The sequence below is a fragment of the Mytilus californianus genome, unplaced genomic scaffold (genome assembly GCF_021869535.1).
Source record: "Mytilus californianus isolate M0D057914Y unplaced genomic scaffold, xbMytCali1.0.p SCAF_15, whole genome shotgun sequence".
NCBI classification, from domain to species: domain Eukaryota; kingdom Metazoa; phylum Mollusca; class Bivalvia; order Mytilida; family Mytilidae; genus Mytilus; species Mytilus californianus.
In genome coordinates this window covers 30244858-30266721 of record NW_026262637.1, presented here as the reverse complement: position 1 = coordinate 30266721, position 21864 = coordinate 30244858, and the positions used below count along the sequence as shown (strand labels likewise).

Below are 21864 nucleotides of genomic sequence, written 5' to 3'. Positions count from 1 at the left end.
TTTCTTGTTATTCACGTATCTAAAATATCTGAATATCTTTTATTAATATACGGATAATATATCAAAAGTTACACAGCTATCCATATTGTACTGATTTTCAGTTTCTAAGTAAAATTATTATGTTTGAGAAACATTGAAACCGGTCAAGAATATTAATATGTGATTTTCAGAGGTTTTCCGTAAACGTGTGTGTGTATGTGTGTGTGTTTTTTGTATGCTTCTATGTAGTTGTGGCATCTCTTCGGTATATTATCACTACTATTGTTTACCAAGAAACAGTTGATATGTGGGACTTAATTTATTAGAAATTAAATAACAACAGGGATTAAAATAACTGAATGTCTTCTTATTACCTTATGCTTGCACAAGAAAAAAAAAATAGTTTATCTTATAAATTATACTTCCTTACTGAAAAAAAATCATAGTTAGAACATCATGTTAACTGAGACACTTGAACTATTACAATGAAACGTTCACAATAAAAATATCAGAAGAAGATCAAGATGTGTAACAGGTTTTTTACCCTATAGTTTACTGTATTCATAGTTTATTGTTTCAAGTTCACAGGAATATATAACATGTAAGTACTCAATGCAAAAAGGATACTTGAGCATGAGTGAAGGAACATTATCAACCCCATTCAAATCTCAGTTTTATTCATATATCCTGCTACAATTCAAGACAATTCGTAAAACTAATTAAAATTTTGGACGGAAAATAAACTATTTGTATTAGTTATATTTTATCTCGTGTTCAGTTTTATTCGTCCTCGAGGAAAGCACCAGGCCAGGATTCATTTGGTTTTCAATGTTATTCAAATAAGAATCGTTGGTACAAGCGCCAATGATAAGTCTTATATAGACGGAATGCGCGTCTGGCGTGCAAAATTTGAAGCCTTGTTTCTTTGATGATATGTTTTATTGAACTTTCAATACCAAAACATAAATATATAAAAATTACAAAAAGGACAGGAGTTTCAGATCGATTAACAGCGTATCATTTGAAGAAAAAATAAAGATAATCTTGCATTAAAGGTACCCAACTTCAAGGCTAGTCTTTTAACCAATAGTTTGACACGCGAAACAGTTATCTTAATTTCAGGTTTATAATGAGTATATATCTAAAATTTATAACACAAGAATATACAAATAAGGAGTTGAGGTAGGATCGACAATGAGACAAATATCCACCAGAGGTCAAAGAACGATAATATAAACAATATAGGTCACGGTACGACCTCCAACTATGATCAAAACCGATACCCTATAGAAAACTTTAAAAGGCCCGGAATGCAAAACCAGAAACAATTCAAAAGAGAAAATCAATGACCTGATATATGCTAAAACATCAAAAGAAACAAAACACAAAAGTCAAATAGAATCCAACGACAAACAATAAATTACAGGCTCCTAATTTGGGGCGGGCTCCCGAAGAATGTTAGTATTTTTGTATAAGCATGCTTTAGTATTATTTAGGCTCATTAACGTTAGCTTATGTATTCGCAAAGAAGTTTTCCGAAGCCTTGTTTTAAATCCTCACCAGGTATACATACTAGTATATAAAATAAGTCATTATCCATAATGATATTCTTTATATAGATATAGGAAGATGTGGTATGAGTGCCAATGAGACAACTCTCCATCCAATTTAGTCTATATATTCAACTTAGCAAATCTAGATAGTTTTACTGAACCTTTTTTCCCTCTAAGGTAGCATAGCACTGTTTTAAATGTTATATAACACATCAAAAGGTAAAATTTGAGGCAACAATATTATATAACATGAATATTTTGTGATATGTGGATACTAAATATACACATTTTACTGTATAGTAAACATGCATGGGGTAATGCAAATTTGTAATTACATGCATGGTAATGCATTACATTTTTTAACGTAATTACATGTAATATGTAATGCAGCAATTTTTGCATTACATGTAATTGTAATTTAATGCATTACTTTAGCTTAAAAGTTGTGTAACTTTATGCATTGCATTGCATTACATGGCATTACTTTTTTCAACTACTATATATCTTTAACATATTGTTGGAAATGTAACTGAAGCAGAATTTAAGATTTCTAAGAACATAATCATTTGAATATGGATTTTCTATTTTCTATTTATTTTTCACACTTTATACATAAATCACCAGAGGGGATTTGGAGATTGAGCCTTGCCCCAGGTAGAACTTGAAAAAAAATTGGTTAATCTGAGTAAGACTTTCAACAATTAAGATATTGTATTATTATGTCTGAAATATTTCACACATATATATTTAAAAAATAAAAATAAAGTGGTATAAATACAAGAATGACCAAGTTACAATTCTTAATGAATAACACAACTATGGCAAGCCGTTCTCGTCAAAACTACGTTTAAAACATTTTTCGAACATTTTACACACTGAGAATTAAAAAAAAAAACACACTGAGATTAAAAAACCTAAAAATACACACTGAGATTTCATAAAGACGCATTGAGATTACGAAAAATGAAAAACACACACTGAGAATTGAAAATTACACACTGAGAATTGAAAATTACACACTGAGATTTCAAAAAGACACACTGAGTTGAAATAAACTGAAACACACACACTGATTATTTGAAATTACACACTGAGAATTTGAAATTACACACTGAGATTTGTGCGCATTTTTTATGCGCACATATCTAATTAGCATACGTAATCTTAATCTATTACAAGCTTAAAACAACAAGGGGACAGAACTCGTTAGTCCTTCACTCTGACGCCAAATGTTTTATAAAATACATTAGAAATACAACGTAAAAGACCAATAAAACAAGAAAAATACCCACTTTCTCTCTTTACAAAATATAACCAGTATTATATGTCTCTGATATAACCAAATGGTGAAAAACTTTAATAAAATTATAAGAAAACATTGGAAAATCTACAAAAAGACAAACAATGCAATGACATTTTTACCCAAGTGTCTATTATAGCATATAAACGTAACAAAAATATACAAGATTACCCTGCGAAATCAGGGTAACAGTTGAAAGACTTTTGAAAAAGGACCTATGCTTAAACAGTTTTAAGCAAACAATCCCGATACATCGTTAGCAATAATATTAATCTGATTTATATAGACAACAAAATTATGAATATGAGTTAGCAAAAAACGATGTTAAGTCTTGAAATTTATTATGAATGTTGGTTGAACCGCATTTCATTATAATGACAAGAGTTCTAGAGACCAAGATATTAATCTGTTGAATTATTCATCTCATGAATATTCATTAGTAATTTGTATATTAATCTCAATGTGTATTTTTGAAATCTGAGTGTGTAATTAACAAATCTCAGTGTGTGTTTTCCAATTCATTTCATCTCAGTGTGTAATTTTAATTTCTCAATGTGTGTTTTTCATTTTTTTTAAATCTCAGTGTGTAATTTTAAAATCTCAGTGTGTAATTTCGATTTGTCAGTGTGTTATTTTAGCTTTTTAAATCTCAGTGTGTAATTTTTTCGAAAAAAGGGTTTAAACATAGTTTTGACGAGAACGGCTTGCCATACACAACACTGTATATCAGATTGAGTTCTTTTTTTTATTTCATTTTAATTCATACATGTTCCTGCATAAAAAGATTGATATTTGAAAAGCATTACTGTAAAAGTGTTCCATTCTTGTCAAAAGATCAATGAATACCTTGTCATGATTAAATAACAGATAACTGAACATTGTCATAAAACACTACTTAGTTTGTTTTACAATCAATCTTTTTACCATTTTGACACTTAATAGATTAAGCCATATGTTTATTATATAATTAGGAAAGAAATTCTCAGTAAATATTTTGATTGAAATTAAAAAAAACAAATGTATATTAATAAAAATAAAGTTAGCATAAAGTTAAAGTAAGTATTAAAAGAGGGACGAAAGATACCAGAGGGACAGTCAACTCATAGATCGAAAACAAACTGACAACGCCATGGGAAAAAATTAAAAAGACAAACAGACAAATAATAGTACAGATGACACAACATAGAAAACTAAAGACTAGGCAACACGAACCCCACCAAAACTGGGGGTGATTAAACTTCATCTCTGTAATTTCTTTAAAGAGAAAACACAGAGATGTATACCTGATAGAATGCGCATGAAGACTGAAACCTTCGAAACCCTCTAATATGATATTAAAATGTAATAGTCGTATTGAATAGATTTTTTACATGTTTACTTAAATTCAATACATGGCACAGTTAATGCATATGCTAGAATCTTTTGTGACTTCATGTTGTTTTTTAAAATGTTTGATTTTTCTTTTCACTTAATAATAAAATTTACATATGTAATGTGTAATTCAATGCATTACTTTTCAAAAGTAATTGTAATTTAATACATTACTTTGATAATTGAATGTAATCGTAATTGTAATTTAATGCATGGTTTTGTCAAAGTAATTGTAATATAATGGATTACATTGCAATGTAATTCGGCCCATGTCTGATAGTAAAGCACGGAAAAAATAATAATCTTGAACTACATTCCATCGGATCAAGTACGCATGACTACAAACTATTTTATCAAATTATACGGCTTTTAATTAGTCAAACGATCTAACAGAAGTAGTCTTAAAAAGTATAAGAAAATAACGGGCGAAAATGGACCATAACTATGTTCCTCTGTCATATGGGTTGGCTAAAAAATATATTTTGGGATATATAAACAGTGATGTATACCAAAGATAATGTGTACATCCCTCATTTAGACTATGGTTCAAAACCATTGACATGATCGTTGAATAGAGTTTTTTGTATTGCAAAATATCAAAACAAAACTTATTAATGAACTGTTTTATCTTGGTATCTATGATGAGTTTATTTATTCATTCATTCACACACGAACTGCAGTTTAGTTATTTGAAATGATAAATACTATTATCATAATTTTTGGAAATATTTGGAATGAATATTTCATTTAAATTTGTAATGATATCACCGGATTTGATTATATCCACTGTATTTCCTTTTTATTTCATCCCTCAGGTGCAACGGCTTTGTATTGGATCCATAATTTTGTAACGATTAGTTCCGATATCTCATTAAAAGATACAGAAACTTGAACCCATTACTCTTTCCTGCATTCCATTGTTGTAAAATATAGATTCATAATTAAGTCCCATCTAGTATCGAGTAAACATCCTTGATCCAGTATATTTGTATTAAGAATATCAACAGATTTACATAAAAGACCACTATAAGGTATACTCAAAAATTATCGTTTAAAAACCATAAATATTTGGGTGAAATATTTGCTCTTCGTGTATCATGTATCCTTTACTTGTAAAAAAGTCATATTTTTAAGTAGATGGAGTTTGAACATCCCTTTGATATATTCCGCCTCTCTTTTAAAGAAGGAAAAAGTTAATTACATCTTAGAAATAAATAAAATAATCCCAATACTAAATGCACAATGGTTGCAATATAATCAGGTGAAAAGACTGCCAATAGAGCTTCAAAGTTAAAAAAGAAGCAGGAATATAACAAAATATAATATATCGATTTTAATTGCAACAATGAAACAAAACACTGTGAGCGCTGTGCGTCAGATTATAAAATAAAAAATAAGAAGAAAGTAATTGTAGTTGTTAAAAAATATATTCATAGTTTATACGATTTTCACTATCAATTATATAGTGTACTATATTTACTGCAATTATCTATTTGGCTTTATTTTTGTTAACCTAGTTACTTAAGTATATTCACTTGGATAATTGTTATTGTACCCCATTTTTATAACGAACTACAGTTGCCTTCTGGTTTTCTCACTCTTTTATCTCAAAACTCTTTTTATATCAAATAAAATTGTCTATCCAAACTAATTAATTTGCATTATATAAAAGAGAGGCGAAATATACCAAAGGTATATTCAAACTCATAAGTCGAAAATAAACTGATGATGCCATGGCAAAAAAAAACGACCAAAAGACAAACAACATTAACAAACCGCACCAAAAATACCAGAGATTAACTTAGGTGTTCCGTTAAGGTAAATATGAATTCATTATATCAACAACACATTGGCGGGATGCATAAGTACCAAGCCACGCCAAAAGGATATTACCAAAATGGACTAAACAGTAAAGGTTGATAATTTACAAAGACAAATAAAATAACACTGTAACACATCATTAAGATGATAAACAACGTCAGTACCTAGACTGCTTTATTAATGTCATGTACAACAAGGCGATTTCCGACAGAAGTCTCTTGTAACCTTCTGCCAATATGACTTAAACATGCATTTTCAGTTCTGAATTGATATTTTTGTATTGATATGCATAAATAGACAACAGGATAAATGATATTATCGTGTCGTGATTCACATAAGGATCTGATGCAGAATTTCTTCCATTATGAAGCAAATTAAACTAAGTAAAAGGAGGGTTTTTTTAGGCAACAGATGATATGGGCAATAATATTTTGCACGCCCAAACCATTGATCTAATGGACCTAGCTACATTGTTTTAGTCAATGAAAATTATGTGTTGTTACTATTTACGGTTTTTCTTCACTTTATGGTCACAGTATTGGCAAAGATACATTCTGCTTGTGTTTATTGTTTTGTCGGTTTGGTAATGGTTACTACCTATCATTACAAGACCTCGACTACAGGAGATCCTGGGCTCGATCTCCACCTCGTCTAACCAAACACTTCAAAACTGGTACTTCCTCTGCTTGTTTTCTCCAAACACGCAGCAGATTAAGAACTATTACTGGTTGGTTCATAGTCATGCCGGGTTTTTTTAACAGTTATTAAGTTGCAGAAGTACGGTGGGCGGCGGGCGGGCTTCTGCCAACAGTTTCCGTGCAATGACTTATGTACCGTTCAACCAATGGTTTTCAAATTATAATATATTGTAAATGATGACAAAATGGATGTAAAGTTTAATATTGACAATTTTTACCGTTCAGGAGTTATGGTTTTTGAGAGATTGAAAAATGACACTTTATATCGTTTCCGTGCTATTACTTGTGTATCGTTTAACCTATGCTCATAAAATTTTGATATGCTGTTACTGATGACTGGATGGTGGTCAGGTTCGCGATTTATGATTTTTATATTTGCCATTCGGGAGTTATGGTCCTAGATATATTAGAAATTTGCACTTTATTATGTTTCCGAGCAATTACTTTTGAGCCGTTCTGTCAATGCTCTTAAAATTTTGATATGCTGTCACTGATTACAAAATAGTTGTAAAGTTTGATATTGACGATTTTTGTCGTTCAGGAGTAATGGTCATTGATAGATTGGAAAATAGGCATAGATTATGGCAGGTAAAAAAGGCCTAAAAGCGCATTTCAAAGTACAGAAAACCCAGTTTTCTGTCAATTTGACAGCTCATTTGTTTTATTGAACTGATATTTGTCTGTCCGACCAAAAAAAAAAAAAAAGTATTTTTGCGACTAATTTATTTAGCTTTCATTCCAATTGGTACTTTATTTTTTTATTTAGTCTTCTTAAAAGACTGTGTGAACTAATTAAAATAATAAACGAGAAAATCGGTCCTCCTGGCTAAATCACATTAACGTGTTTTTTTTGTTTGTTTGTTTGTTTTTACATATTGTATTTCATACTACACCAATGTTAACTCACCTCCACCATACTATGTATTATTTGTATATCGTTTTTTTGCATGTAATTCTCTATACTTTTGATTGTATTTGGTTTTAGAGAATAAAGTATTGTATTGCATTGATGATATTATATTGCACGAAATGAATTGGTCGAAACTATAATCCCATGACCACACCTTATAATGAAGAAAACCTGATAAGTATGTGCACCGCTATGTACTTGAGAAGCGTGTCAGAAAGTCAGGATTTCATTTTACTTTCTCTTGATCAAAAGTTCTGAAATTGACATAAGTTCCGTTCTACATTTCTGAATATGGCTTTTCTACAGTTGGAACAGAATTATGATTGTTCTTTGATATCTACAAGCAAAATGTCTATGAGTCAATCAAAATACATGTTAATCAGTGCTAATCAATTAAGTCATTTCTCGAGTATCGTTGCATGTAAAACATAAAAAAACAAGTTTTAGGAACACTAGCTCACTTTTTGAATGCTCACTTTCGAAACTTGTTACTATCTTGTAGACAATTAAAAAAAGGACAAAGATGTGTGGATGGTCAAGCTTGTTGCATTTGTAATGCTCTCAGTTACTGGCTTAGGTAATGTCTCTTTTGTATTTTGCCATCAATATAACTATATTTTTACTTCGGCACAACGCCAACATGTCTAAAAAAGTCGACGGTATAAAGATCCGAAACAGTTTTAGGTTTTCAAACCATTTTATTTTAGGTCCATCAAGGTTCGCTGGTATTTAGACTTGGGCTGATTTTTGTCTTTTTTTATGACGAAAAAGGAAAAAAATTAAATTCAAACCCTGTAAAATTTGTAGGAAATTTATAAATTTTAAGGAATTGGATTTAGGATGTTTATTTTAACCGGATCGAATGAAAAAATCAATAGGAATTTGGAATCACTGTAGGAAAACGTTTATGTTTGAGAAAAATTAAGAATAACATTTAAACAATACAAGTATTGATATATAGAATTGATGAATGAAAAACATTTAAAATTGAGAATTATCCCTTCATTTTACAACTCCACACCAAAGGATACGAATTAGCCGTTAACGGTCTGTGTTAAAATAGTGTATTGTATAAGAATGCATGTCAAGGCACATGTGTTTTGCCTTTAGATTAATTAATAGTATTGGAAATAGATTGACAAGTTTACTTTTAATGATAGACTTATTGTTAGATTAATCAAAATAAATTTGAATTACACTCTATATTATGTTCCATTTTTGTCAACCTGAAGGGGTGTCACATGCACCCGGCGACACCCAATCACTGAATAATCCCTCTGATAAATTAAAAAAAAAATCTCAGAGTTACATTTCCACTGAATATTGGATGATATTACACCGAAACAAAAACAAACAGAATTATAGAACTTTCTAAATGAAGTATAGGAGACAGTTAGCGATTTCTGGTAACTGTAATTGACTCTTGATGTCAAATAAAAACTTTCTTTTCACTGATTCCGATTCGTACTTTTGATTGAAATAAGGGATGTAATTAGCTCCTCTCAATTAACAAAATGTCACTTACAGGTTTCACGTAAGGAGTTGCTTCACACTGATTCCAGAAATACTGTACATGGTTTTAGGTTCTTTTATGTGAAATTAGAGGAAATTAGCTACCTCCAGTTTACAAAAGATCACCCCTCCTGGTGGACAATTTTTTAAGTTCATTTGTCTTTCAGTTTAATTAATCGCAGTAACTGTGAGACTCTTATTTCGGTGTTTTGTGTCAATTTTATTATGTTAGTTTTTTTGTGTGCCTCGTACCGATCTTTTGAGTTAAGCCAGTGAGACTGATTTTTAAAGTTTGTTCTTATGTTATACTTTTAAACCTCTGTCCAAGGTTTAGGGGGGGGGGGGGGGGGGGTGTTTAAGCGCTCGCAAACATATTCAACCCCGTTTAAATATACGGCGATATTGAATATGTAGATCTAGTTTAGGTGATTATAATTGATAATTACAGTTTTTCTCTAACTAAATCACCACGAAGAAACTGACAAAAACATTAAAATATCAATCAAGGGATATAAGGAGTCAACCATTTCCTCTTTCTACTGGAGCAGGAAAAATATAAGTGGCATGCATAATGAATGGATCTAAACTTGCATACATCAGTTTATTAAACCTTATATCAGGTAATAATGGTTACAATGAAAAGTATATTTTTTTTAACAAGAATGCAGAGGTTACTTTCATGAAGTCTAGAGCAATGCTCAACAACATTATTTAGGATATGAGGTGTGAACAATTTCATTTCATAAGTGAGTATCTATACTGCAATAATAGGTTCATTATGTCAATCCAAACATTATTTATCATTATATAATATGGAAGTGACATGTCTTGCTATGGGAATTTTAAGAAAAAATTTAGAATGAAAAGTAAGCATGTACACAAAAAGATTACTAAAGAACAATCATGATAAATTTGCAATGAAAATAAAATTGAGAATGGAAATGGGAAATATGTCAAAGAGACAACAACCCGACCAAAGAGCAGAAAACAGCTGAAGGCCACCAATGGGTCTTCAACACAGCGAGAAAATCCCGCACCCGGAGGCAGGCTTCAGCTGAAATGAAAATGCATTTATTGTTAATGGAGAACACAATTCGAGTAAACAGAAAAGGGACATGAGTAAGGATTGCGACCACACACATTGAAATTCCTTTTCATAAATAGAGGTATACATGTTAAATCAAAATTATCATACAAGAAGTGTAAATATTTATATAATTATACCAAGATAAAAGTCAAAATTATATTCTATGAAATAGACAGACAGTTTCACTTTTGAGTGTACAGGTATCCAGGGGCATACAATAGCATAAACTCAAAATTTGTCATTATGATTTTTTAATCAAAAATTTATGATTGGGACATACACAAATTGTAAAGGTAATTTAAATACGTGCACATTTATTTGATCGAAATAGTAACCTTTTAATTTCCAACTAGTATTTCATAAAGATATTTTTTAAGTAAAACCTTAGAATATGACTTTGAACTCAATGTTCTTTAGTTACACGAAGGCCCTCCAATCAAAATACCAGTTTTTTTCTTTTATGGTTAACGAATTAAACTTATATATCAGTTAAGCCAAATACAGAAAGCATATTATCCGCATATGAAGATTCCAGACAGCTTTGGTAAAATTGATTGCGACATTCTGAGGACATGCATGTAAAGAGTAATTTGGATTGATTTTGTTGATTTCTTATACGGTTGCAAGGAGTACATTTAGGGGTTATTAAAAAAACAAAAATCGAACAGTGTTCGATGAAATAACCCTTACATAAAAGTATTTTTGATTCAATAGAGGAGGTTCAAAAGAGCAATTACTATACAATATCATATGTCAAATATCTTATCAACATCTTGAGAAATCACAATACAGCGCAAGAAAAAAGTGAACAAAATCTTAATTACAATAACCTTTTAAACTTGATGAATGGATTCTGCTATTCAAATTTATTAATAAATTATCAATGGATTTTATGTATTTTAAAGAAACATTTATTCGCTCATTAAATCATTGTGTGTTTTAAAAGGTGACAACTTGTTTTTTGTTTTGTTTTATTCATATTGCTAAATGCACTCGATTTGTTTATTACTCGATAGAAATCCAGAGATTCGTTTCAAAATGTTTTTTTGTTTCCATTTCTTTATGTTTAAACTGTTTGTAAGTTTAAGATATATGACGTATTCATCTAATAATGTGGATATTTATATTTGTATTGTGAGAGGACGTTACTAAGTTGTCAACTTGTGTCTGATCCATTCGTCATTTTGAACAATAAAATATGTTTAAACTAACATATCGAACATCGTTTAATGAAAAGTAAGGCGAATATCATTCTGTAATTGTGAAAATAATACAAGTATAAACATTGAATGGGACGAAAAATTCCGATAAAATACAAACACTGGAACAGAAGTACAAGAACAGGGACCAAATTTACCACATCTAAAAGTTAACACGAAGGAGAACACAAGTGGGCAATTGGCTTCTTAAAAAGTGGGAGTCAACAAGAATTAAAAAGGACGACAAAATTCGGGGTTTGCATCTCATGGTCGAAGAGTGTCTGGTTGTCTGGTTTTCTAAAGGTGTTGTTATCAAGACTAAACTGAAGTATTACCCTACCAAATTTTTCTTTTATTTTCTTTAGTTTTTACTCGGACACCTCACAGTCATGCATGTTAACGACAAAAAAAAAAAGCGTTCAAATGATATCCTAGACAAATATATAAAATTAGCGAATACATTTAGAACAATTAATCGACTAGAATTTTGAAACAATTGTTTAAAAATATCACACATTACATCATACTATTTAGAATAGTGTCATGTTTGTGGCTTACGAAGTTCACAAGAGTGTTTGAATATCAAGAATAATAATAATTCATTCATTTTAGGTGTAAAACTTGGAAGTAAAGAATTCCGTAGAAGTATGCATCAAATTATAGTTTGACATATTTTCAGCAGCAAATTAAAGAAAAATTTCTCAGTCTTACTTAATTAATAATAAGAGGCCTGTATTATGATGGCAGTTATGTTTTCTGTAAAACATACTTTAATTAAAGAAAGTGATTATATTGTTAATGATATTTGTATCAGAAATCTCCCAAAACTTCTTTGTTCCATGTAACATATAAAATTGAGAATGGAAACGGGGAATGTGTCAGAGAGACAACAACCCCGATCAAAGAGCAAAAAACAGCATGAGGTCTTCCACTAAGCGAGAAAATCCCGCACACAGAGGATGATATTATAACTATTTAAACATTAGAAATTCCTATTATTATCTTAAGCTTTATGCCCGTTAAACAAACAAAGACTGGGGAACCCGATGAAGTCAACAGGTAACGAGACCGGGTGTTTCGATAGGGCGAGCGTCTCCAATTATGACCCGCCATGCGAATCAACACTCAGTCAAAATATCACAATCGGGAATAGATTGCGAAAACATGTCACTATTGAGTTAAGACACAGACATATATATCGTATCGGTCAATCACTTGGTGATGTTGGCCTTAAAACTCATGTAGTTTCGATTTAAGTCGTTCATTCTCATAACTCTGTTGGAGCAGTTTTTGTAAATAGGGTCATAATCCTGCTAATGACCTCCGTTTAGTGTGAACATGCCATACGAAAGGAACAGAATGTATGTCACTGCTGAAGGTGGGAAGTTGACAATCGGAAGTTTAAATCCTCACGTTTGTCATAGATTCTAGTTTGAAGCGGTCCATTTGTGTCAATATCGAAGAAAAGATCAAGATATGAAGCAAACCTTCTAGTGTCAGTAGTATCCTTTATTTCGAGTTCACAACTGGGATGTATGAGATGCAAGAACCCAATAAAATTTAGTTTATTTAGTGTCAGGACATCATCAATATATCTGAAATTGAAATTAAAGAACTGTTTTTAAATTTAGTTTTTTAAAAGGTTTTATATGAATCTATATGATTTATTATTCGTTTTGATTATTAACAATATACAGACGTAATGTAATAATCGGAAACATAAGACCGTTTCTTCATTTTCATAGATTTGACTTGTTTAGTTTTAGGGGGCTATCTTCCGAATTAGATATGTGGTTGCATTGCTGACATAAATACAAATTAAAAATAGACAAAATAGGCGTAAAGAAATGCATCCAAACTGACTATATAAGTGAAAGTTGTTTGCATTTCACAATGAGTAATCACTTGCGAATATGGACGTTTAAATAGTGATTATAGGATAAGAAAGCCTAAACAGATTAACACTGATGCACGTGTATCACTCACATCTTGATATGGTCGTTTACACTTTCGATCGCTGATACGTTTTGAAAATTCGTATGTGTGACACCCCTGAAAAATTTCTGGATCTGCCCCTGATTTTAACAAAAACAATTCTGCCAGTTCGGGTGCAAATTTAGTACCCAATTTGGTCCAAATGTCTGTTGAAATATAAATCCACCAAACTCAACAAATATGTTGTTCAAAAAAGGCCATCATTTCGATAATATCATCTTCGTTGTATTATTTGTTGAACCAGTGCGATTCTTTATCTTTCAATTTAGCTAAAGGAATAGTAGTGTAAAACGTAGAAAAATCAAATGTTACGAGAATGCTGCATAATTTTTAAGATTGTGATTTAAATTTTGTAGTAGATCTAAGAATTTTTAAGAATCCATATCTGTTTGAATACACCTTGTCATGATATGTATCCCAGTTGTTAATTCTGTGAAATATTCATATTATGTCATTTTTGGGTTTATTTCATTACACGTCTGATTATGTTGTTATCCACGTACTTGATAAAATGATCTCAAAGTTTTAAGAATTATTTGCATGCATAGCAGTAAGGATAAACAAATGATTTTTATCGGCTCAACGTATCAGTTCTGTTATTCCAGACGATACCTTTTATTAACAAATTTTGGGTAAGTGTCAGCTGTGTTCGGTTGAAAAACTGAAGAGTATCTGTTGATTAAAAGAATAAAGAGAGCAATGTGAATGATTGTAAATGAGACAACTATCCGTAGACCAAAGTACAAAGATGTGAACAATTACAGGTCATCGTATGGTTACTAGACATTTTCGAAAACTATTCGATACCGACGCTAATACCTATGCCTATGCATACAGGTAACATTTTTGAGAAGGGTCATCTCAATGTGTACAACGAACACATGCATTTGTATTATATTTTTTTTCTAATTCACATTTTGAATACTGTACAAAACATTTATTTTAAATGATTTGCTATTTTATTGGCTCTGTTTAGTAGCTGAACATTTACCGATCTTAGTATTATACTTTAAAAGAAGGGGGGGGGGGGGGGCTTTGTGTAAATTAGTATAACTTTAATCAGAAACAGGAAGGTGTAAAGCATTTCATAGCGTCAAACATAAATTTAAAATATTATTAGTTATCTTGGTGTAATCTAGGGTGTACAGAATTTTACACCGGTATTTTTTTTTGTTTTGAGTGTTTTCTTCTTCTTTTTTTTTCACTTAATGTAGCTTTTTTTACTTTGACATTTTGATGTGTGTGGAATTTCACAATACAACTATTTTTATTTTGAAATCTACATTTTCAACTGAAGTCAGCAAAACGTTAATTACAAATCCTAAGAACTGATGATTTACACAAATTTAAAACATTGTGTATACTCTTGCTTCATGAGACATACGATACTTTATTTGAGAGCACAGCTGCCGTCGACGATAAACTAAGCCTGCACAGATATCACAAATGACAGATAATTTGTTCATTGAATGTATTCACAGTGTCCCGAATGCTTTCTAGAAATTTCATTCGCCAATTGTATATTCTACCGCAACACTGAATCCGTTTGAATGGTTGCAAACGGAGACAATTTAAAAAAAGATGGAATATCACAAATTCATTCCTTAAATTAATCCAAATATAATGAGAGCATTCAGTGTTTCTCAATGTTTCTAGCTCCGATTCCGAATTATAATTAAAGTTAAATGACAGAATACATTTGTTTCCCTCTGCAACCATGTTTTACGAGATCATTCATTCAGAATATTTGACATTTCGATACGGTCCCTATATTTTTGTAGTCCGTGTAGGTGTCGATGTCGGTGTAAGAGTCTGTGTAGACGACTTTTCGAAAATGTCTACTAAGAAGGTGCAACCCCAATACTGTACAATAAGTCATGATTGCCCCGTAAAGGAATTTAAAAGAGAAAACCAAAGGCCTGAATTATTCTACAAAATGACAGGTGTCTATTTGCAGACAAGCACATAAAACTTTAGCAGTATTAAACATGTTTGTAAGCTCATATCATTCCGTCTAATCTGCAGGTACAGTGGTGTTACAAGACAACATTACAACAAACTGTTTTCAGTCGAGAGGGGTTGACTAATCAGATAATTACTCTAGCACTAATACAAAAAGAAAACAGACTCAAATATTGATCTAATAGTACTCGCTGTTACGGATAGCTAGTTCAGGGCACATATGTATCTATAAAATAAATACACGTCCGTCTCCAGTGTAATGATATCATGAATATCACTATGATTCTAATGCTGGGACCTAATTGACATAAAATTTGCAGAGCATTTTAATGTTTTTATTTCTTTTGAGAAACTGAAATATAACGGAGAATTTTGATTATGACTTAACTACTGTCGAAAAATGAAAACCACAACAAGACTGACAAAAACAAGTGTTTTCGGGCATCAAGGAAAACGTAATTATAGTTTAAACACAGAACAGGTGAGATATTAAAATGTTCCACAATCATAAAATTTTATTATTTTAGTAGATATATAGAATTATAGAAATGTACACCTTTAAATTAAAATCGATACATATACATGACTGTTAAATGAAAATAAAATAACATATGTTGTCGCAGCTCACGCAATAACAATATGCAATTTTGTTTTTCTCATTTTGTCCTCAATAATCATCATTTTTCAATCTCAGGACCACCTATCTTTTTTTTGTAGCTTTATGAAAATAGATAAATGTCAATGATACAATTTGAAAGACCCAAAACATCAAATTTCAACTAATTGACAAGGTTCTTTACACTGCATCTTTACAATGTATTAAGAACCAACGGTCTAATCTATATAAACACCGAAAAATGAGAAACACCTATGAACCACACCAACAAATGACAACCACTGAACAGCAGGCTCCTGACAGTTTCTTTATTTTTCCAATTTAATCGATACAATTATTTTCATAAATAATTAAAAACAAAACACAACCAGTTTCATAAATACATAAAAAAAAATATTCATTCAATGCGTTTTACTCATTTTGCTGGTGAATTTTTTAATTTAATAAAATTATCAAATCAAAGTGAAAAGTAAAATTACAAAAATACCGAATTTCGAGGAAAATTCTAAACGGAAAGTCCCTAAATAAATTGCAAATTCAAAAGCTCAAACGAATGGATAACAACTGTCATATTCCTGACTTGGTACAGGCATTTTCTTATGTAGAAAATGGTGGATTAAGGAAAGTTGGCTTGTCAAAATTAGATATCGATATGGAAAATATGTGTACAGTTGTCCAATCAATTTTATTCATTAAAGTCTCTATCCTTCTTTCTTTCAGTATTAGAATTCAACTTCACATGTAACAAAGATGTTTATAGCTGTAATGTATTACAAACTATTTAGTTACATCTGTAGATGTACATAAACTTACTAAGCCTTATGACTAACAAATGACAGCGACTACGGAACCTGGCTGATAATATACAGAGATAAGAGGTAACTGAAATGATAATCGTAGGAATACATATAATGCTATGAAAAAAAAAACAACACACAAACAAACACTAAGAACTTTTATTGGGGTACATAGTTCCTTGAGTACCAACTTCAATGTAATTTTCTACTGGCTGCATAGCTCTCTAGAAAAGCCCAACTATCCGTATGTGTATGTAGCTAGACCAAAAAAGTTCAGGGAAAAAAATCCAAAGGAATCGCTTGATATGCATCAAAGATTTACACTTTTGAAATTAAGTTACTTGCAAATTTAAACGGACCTTATCCCGATGTTAACATTGAATGTGAATAGATCGATAAGACCGCAAATACATGTACAAAAAAATATTAAAAATCTACCTACTTTGTAAAAATCTTTATTTTTATTTTTTAAACGGCACAGACACTTTTAAATCGCTATATTCACGAAAAGATAGTATTTCTATATTGAAAGTAATAGAGCAAGTATAGACATGTGTACTCGAAAACATAAAGATATAAAAGTATATTTTGGGAAATTGTTACATGCTAAGGCCTATGTGATAAAACTACAAAAATTCGGACCTGAAAGATATACATGATTTTATCCATGTTTTTTTTTTATCAATATGCAGCAAACATTAACATTTTTTTTAAATTTCAGTTTAACAAGCTTCTAATGCAATCATCTCAATAAATAACAAACACAAAACATCTTGTATTTGCATGTATATTTCTAATAACGCTGGTTAACAGCAGTTTTCTTTAAAATGAACGATTAATTTTTATCAATAACTTTTCATCAGTGTTCGGATCACATCATTAAAAGTCGATAAAAGACGAGTATGCGATTTAACTAAGTATCTTTATTCATCAAATTACATTTGGATTCATATACTATCGTAACAACAGCATACTCGACTTTTATCGACTTTTATTGATGTGATCCGTACAATTCTCAATTATGATCTCTCGAAACAAATAACGATGTGTCTCCGAAATCAAATTAACTTGGAATGAATATCAACTCTAGACAACGTAACGTACGTCAAAAGTGAAACGTCATGAAACATAAAAAACGGGGAAAATTACAATTTACATGAGAGCAACATAGCTGCATATGCGCAAATACTCAAAAAAGTATCTACAAGTATTACAAATAAAATATATAAATTCAGTAATAAAAAATGAATAAACCAAACAATTTGGAACGACATTTCAAATCTAACAATCAGTATCGGCACCGACTTTTTTCATAAAGAGAGTGACTTTTCTATTGTTCTCGCGTCATCGGTTTTTCCTGTTTGGTTATTGTACTAAGTACATTTTTTGTCATTTTACTATGTTAATTCTTGGTTATTCGACTACGTTATTTAATGATTATTGTAAGAAATAAGCAAGTGGTTGCTTATAAAAGTGGGAGAATACCTTCCCTTTTTTGACCAACGAGGAGTATAATTTGAGCTCCCTTTATGATACAAAGTTAGAAAAATTATCTAAAATACAAACAAATATATCTTCAGAATTTGACAGACGGGATTGGTGCGAACAGGGGTCTTATTCACTGAAATACATTCATGTCTTGAAATTTACCCAATATTTGACAGGCTAGTTATTGTGGAGTGACAAATCAAGAAAAGTGGCTTATTTTTAATGAGTTTAATAGACCGACATACCTCACGGCTGAAATCCACATGATGATAAAGTAAACATTATACTATCATTTTAGCCCTGTCGTAGAGTTTTGCCATGGTGCAGGTTTTTGTAAAATCCCGATGAAGCGTGATTTTCCGATTTTTTTCTTTTTCATTATCAAACACGGAAACGCTTATAAATAATTCCTGAATGAAGATATCAGCAAATATTTGCTATAAAATGAAAGAGTAAGGTGTCAGCTTTCATTTAATATCAAAATTAAATATCATATGATAATACACATAGAATGAATTTGAAGAATTCAATTGCATATGATATTTTTTTCAATCTTACCGTCTGTCAAAGTATATTAAATTTCTTACAAAAATAATGGAACAAACAATACTTTAGAAGTTTTAATATATCAAAGGTTAATAAAACATACAAAACAACTTTTACAAGCCTTTTTATAATACTCATCAAATAGAAGTTTTACTATTCAAAAGTAAAATCACTAAAATACTGAACACCGAGGAAAATTCAAAAAGGAAAGTCCCTAATCAAATGGCAAAATCAAAAGCTCAAACACATCAAACGAATGGATAACAACTGTCATATTCCTGACTTGGTACAGGCATTTTCTTATGTAGAAAATGGTGGATTGAACCCGGTTTTATAGCTAGCTAAACCTCTCACTTGTATGACAGTCGTCAATATTGACCTCAATAAGTCATGTTACGCTCCCTTTTCCTAATTCCCCCCTGACATTATGAATTGCTGTGTTTTTCACAATGAATCAAATATGCATTTTCTGAACTTTTCTAAATAAGAATATAGATTTGTATCAATGTTTGTGTCTAGATGTTTGAATATGTACAGATGTAAAGGTTTGATAACTTATTAGGTGTTTTTATTCTTGTTGAGTTTTTTGAAGAGACTAATTTTAAACCACATTGGAACACATCCGAATTAATCCGGAAAATTATGGACAGTGCTAATTCCAATAAATAAGAACAAGTAAAGTAGCTTAGGTCGTGTTATAAAGCCTATACATGTACAAGAAGAATAAATTTTAATACATTTGAATAAGGGAAAAACCAATACGTGTGATGATGAATCAACTTTTGTTAAAACACGGTCCATGGCATTACCATTAGACTGGTCCAAATGTTTATTCTGCATACAACAGTCATACAGCGAAATAAGCAATTAAGGCATGGCGAATAATTTGAGAGTACCGATTATGTTTTAAATTACGCAAATTACCAGGCAAACTAACTATCCAGTGGTAAGTTTACTATACATAGATTACTTCAAGAACAAGGCGCTGCAGCATTTAGCATGTTCAGCATGCATTGTTAAATACTGGCTGATATGAAGACAACAACTTGCTTCTGGTGTTTCAAATTAGTCGGAGCATAATGTTGCTTTCGAAAAACTAACTTTAAGTCTACATGATAAGTCAGAAGCCTGTTGTTCAGTGGTTGTCGTTTGTTGGTGTGGTTCGTAAGTGTTTCTCGTTTCTCGTTTTTTATAAAGATTATACCGTTGTTTTTCCTGTTTGAATTGTATTACACTAGTCGTTTTGGGGCCCTTTATAACTTGCTGTTCGGAGTGATCCAAGGCTCCGTGTTGAAGGCCGTACTTTGACCTATTATTGTCAACTTTTTATACATTGTGACTTGGATGAAGAGTTGTCTCATTGGCACTCATACCACATCTTCTTATTTATATGATGATCTGTTTGTGAAAAAAAGCATTTTCGTTGTCGTATAGTTTGCTAGATACATATTTTTCCTTTCTTCCAGATCCTTCATAATGCGGAAAAAGTTGTGAAAAGCAGTTAACGATTGTCCTAAATTTTGAATTATTACTATCTATTTCCGTCAAAATTTAGTATTCCAACAGCTTTACAATTTATTCCTACCTCTCTGACAAATAATTTTGCCTGGTTAGTATATGGATAATAATTACAATGCACACTCATGCGATACTGTACGGAAATGTATATCTTTAGTTGAGTGTGTGATATCCCTGCAGTAAAAAACAGTACATCCCTGATCAGAGATAGAATTGGTATTGTACAAAGTTTTTAAGTAAAAAGGTACAACAGTTTTGGAGATTTGGCCAAGGACGCCTTTAAAACCCTAATGCCTTGTTTTGAAAACGTCGGGTGTGTCGTGGACGTGTTTGATCGATATGATGTGGAACATTCGACTAAATCATCAGAAAGAATAAAGATTAAAACTGAGAATGGAAAAGGGAAATGCGTGAAAGAGACAACAAAGTATATTTCAAATGGTGGTAGATCTAAGGTTCTTCAATTCATTGAATGCATATCAATTAGATAGTGTAATAAATTGCTTTGTGCACCTGAAAATAAACAGGGATTGATAAGGTTTTTAGGTGACTATGCACTCCCGCATTACAATGGTTTTGATTTTCAAGACCATGACGAAATATTCCTAGAAGGATCTTTTCAAAATCTAGACCACTGATGTCTGGCACACTACCAGCTGCTCACGTTCTTACCCGACACGTCTTCTTCAATCGGAATTGGCAAAAAAGACAATTACAAGGCGTCGAAAGAATACCCATGCATGTATCAAAGTTTGTCAATTTAGCTGGTTCTATATTGGCACATCTGTTGCAGCGGAAGGCCAATTCATCGCAGATTAATATTACCCCAGAAGCAATGCTCAATCAGTACATGGTGATCTGAAAAAAAACTCAAGAGTGAAGTCGGCGCTTTCTAAGGGTGCTTTACTTAGTTAGACTACCTCTTTCAGATGCCTCATTCAGAAAGCACATTCTTCGAGTTTACGTTTGAATGAATGCTTATATCGCCAAACCATCAACTAAGTCACCTTTGGAATAAAGATATTGGGAATAGGTCCATAGTTTCAGTATACTAGTATTTTGAATCCAATGTCCTCTCACTTTTTACAGGACCTTGTTTGTACATGTAAAGGCAAAACTATTTGTAGCAAATCTTGCGTATGCTACGAACAGAATGTGTCGCGCACCAGCATTTGTTGTTTTCAGGGCAGTGGTGATTGTAGAAACCAGCTAATTCATCAGATTGTTTTAAAAGTTTGCTACGATAAGGATGATGTTTGAACTATTAATCTCAATGCCCAATATTTCAAGTTTTCTGCTGTTGGTGGCCTCCAACTTGATGTGGTTGGGGAGCTCTCTCTTTCTAAAAAAACCAAAAACATACTAAAACCAAACAAACAAACTTGCTAGTGGTCTCGGACCTTGACGCGGTGGTGCGCTTTCAAACCAACTTGAGATATTATTGTATCGAATATTAATATATTTGTTTCGGAAGTATTACATACTTGTGTGAACGAGACGCACGTCTGGCGT

At 31.4% G+C, this 21864-nt stretch overlaps 2 long non-coding RNA genes across 2 annotated transcripts; both read left to right on the top strand.

Annotated features, from left to right (window-relative positions):
- The first annotated feature begins 5022 nt into the window (after positions 1 to 5022).
- LOC127725844 (uncharacterized) lies at positions 5023 to 12229 on the top strand. Its single transcript, XR_007993226.1, has 4 exons — positions 5023 to 5234; positions 8135 to 8209; positions 9806 to 9890; positions 12043 to 12229. It is a non-coding gene; the product is annotated as an uncharacterized LOC127725844 (long non-coding RNA).
- A 3051-nt stretch (positions 12230 to 15280) lies between these two features.
- LOC127725847 (uncharacterized) lies at positions 15281 to 21380 on the top strand. Its single transcript, XR_007993230.1, has 3 exons — positions 15281 to 15868; positions 16724 to 16881; positions 20301 to 21380. It is a non-coding gene; the product is annotated as an uncharacterized LOC127725847 (long non-coding RNA).
- The last annotated feature ends 484 nt before the right edge of the window (positions 21381 to 21864 follow it).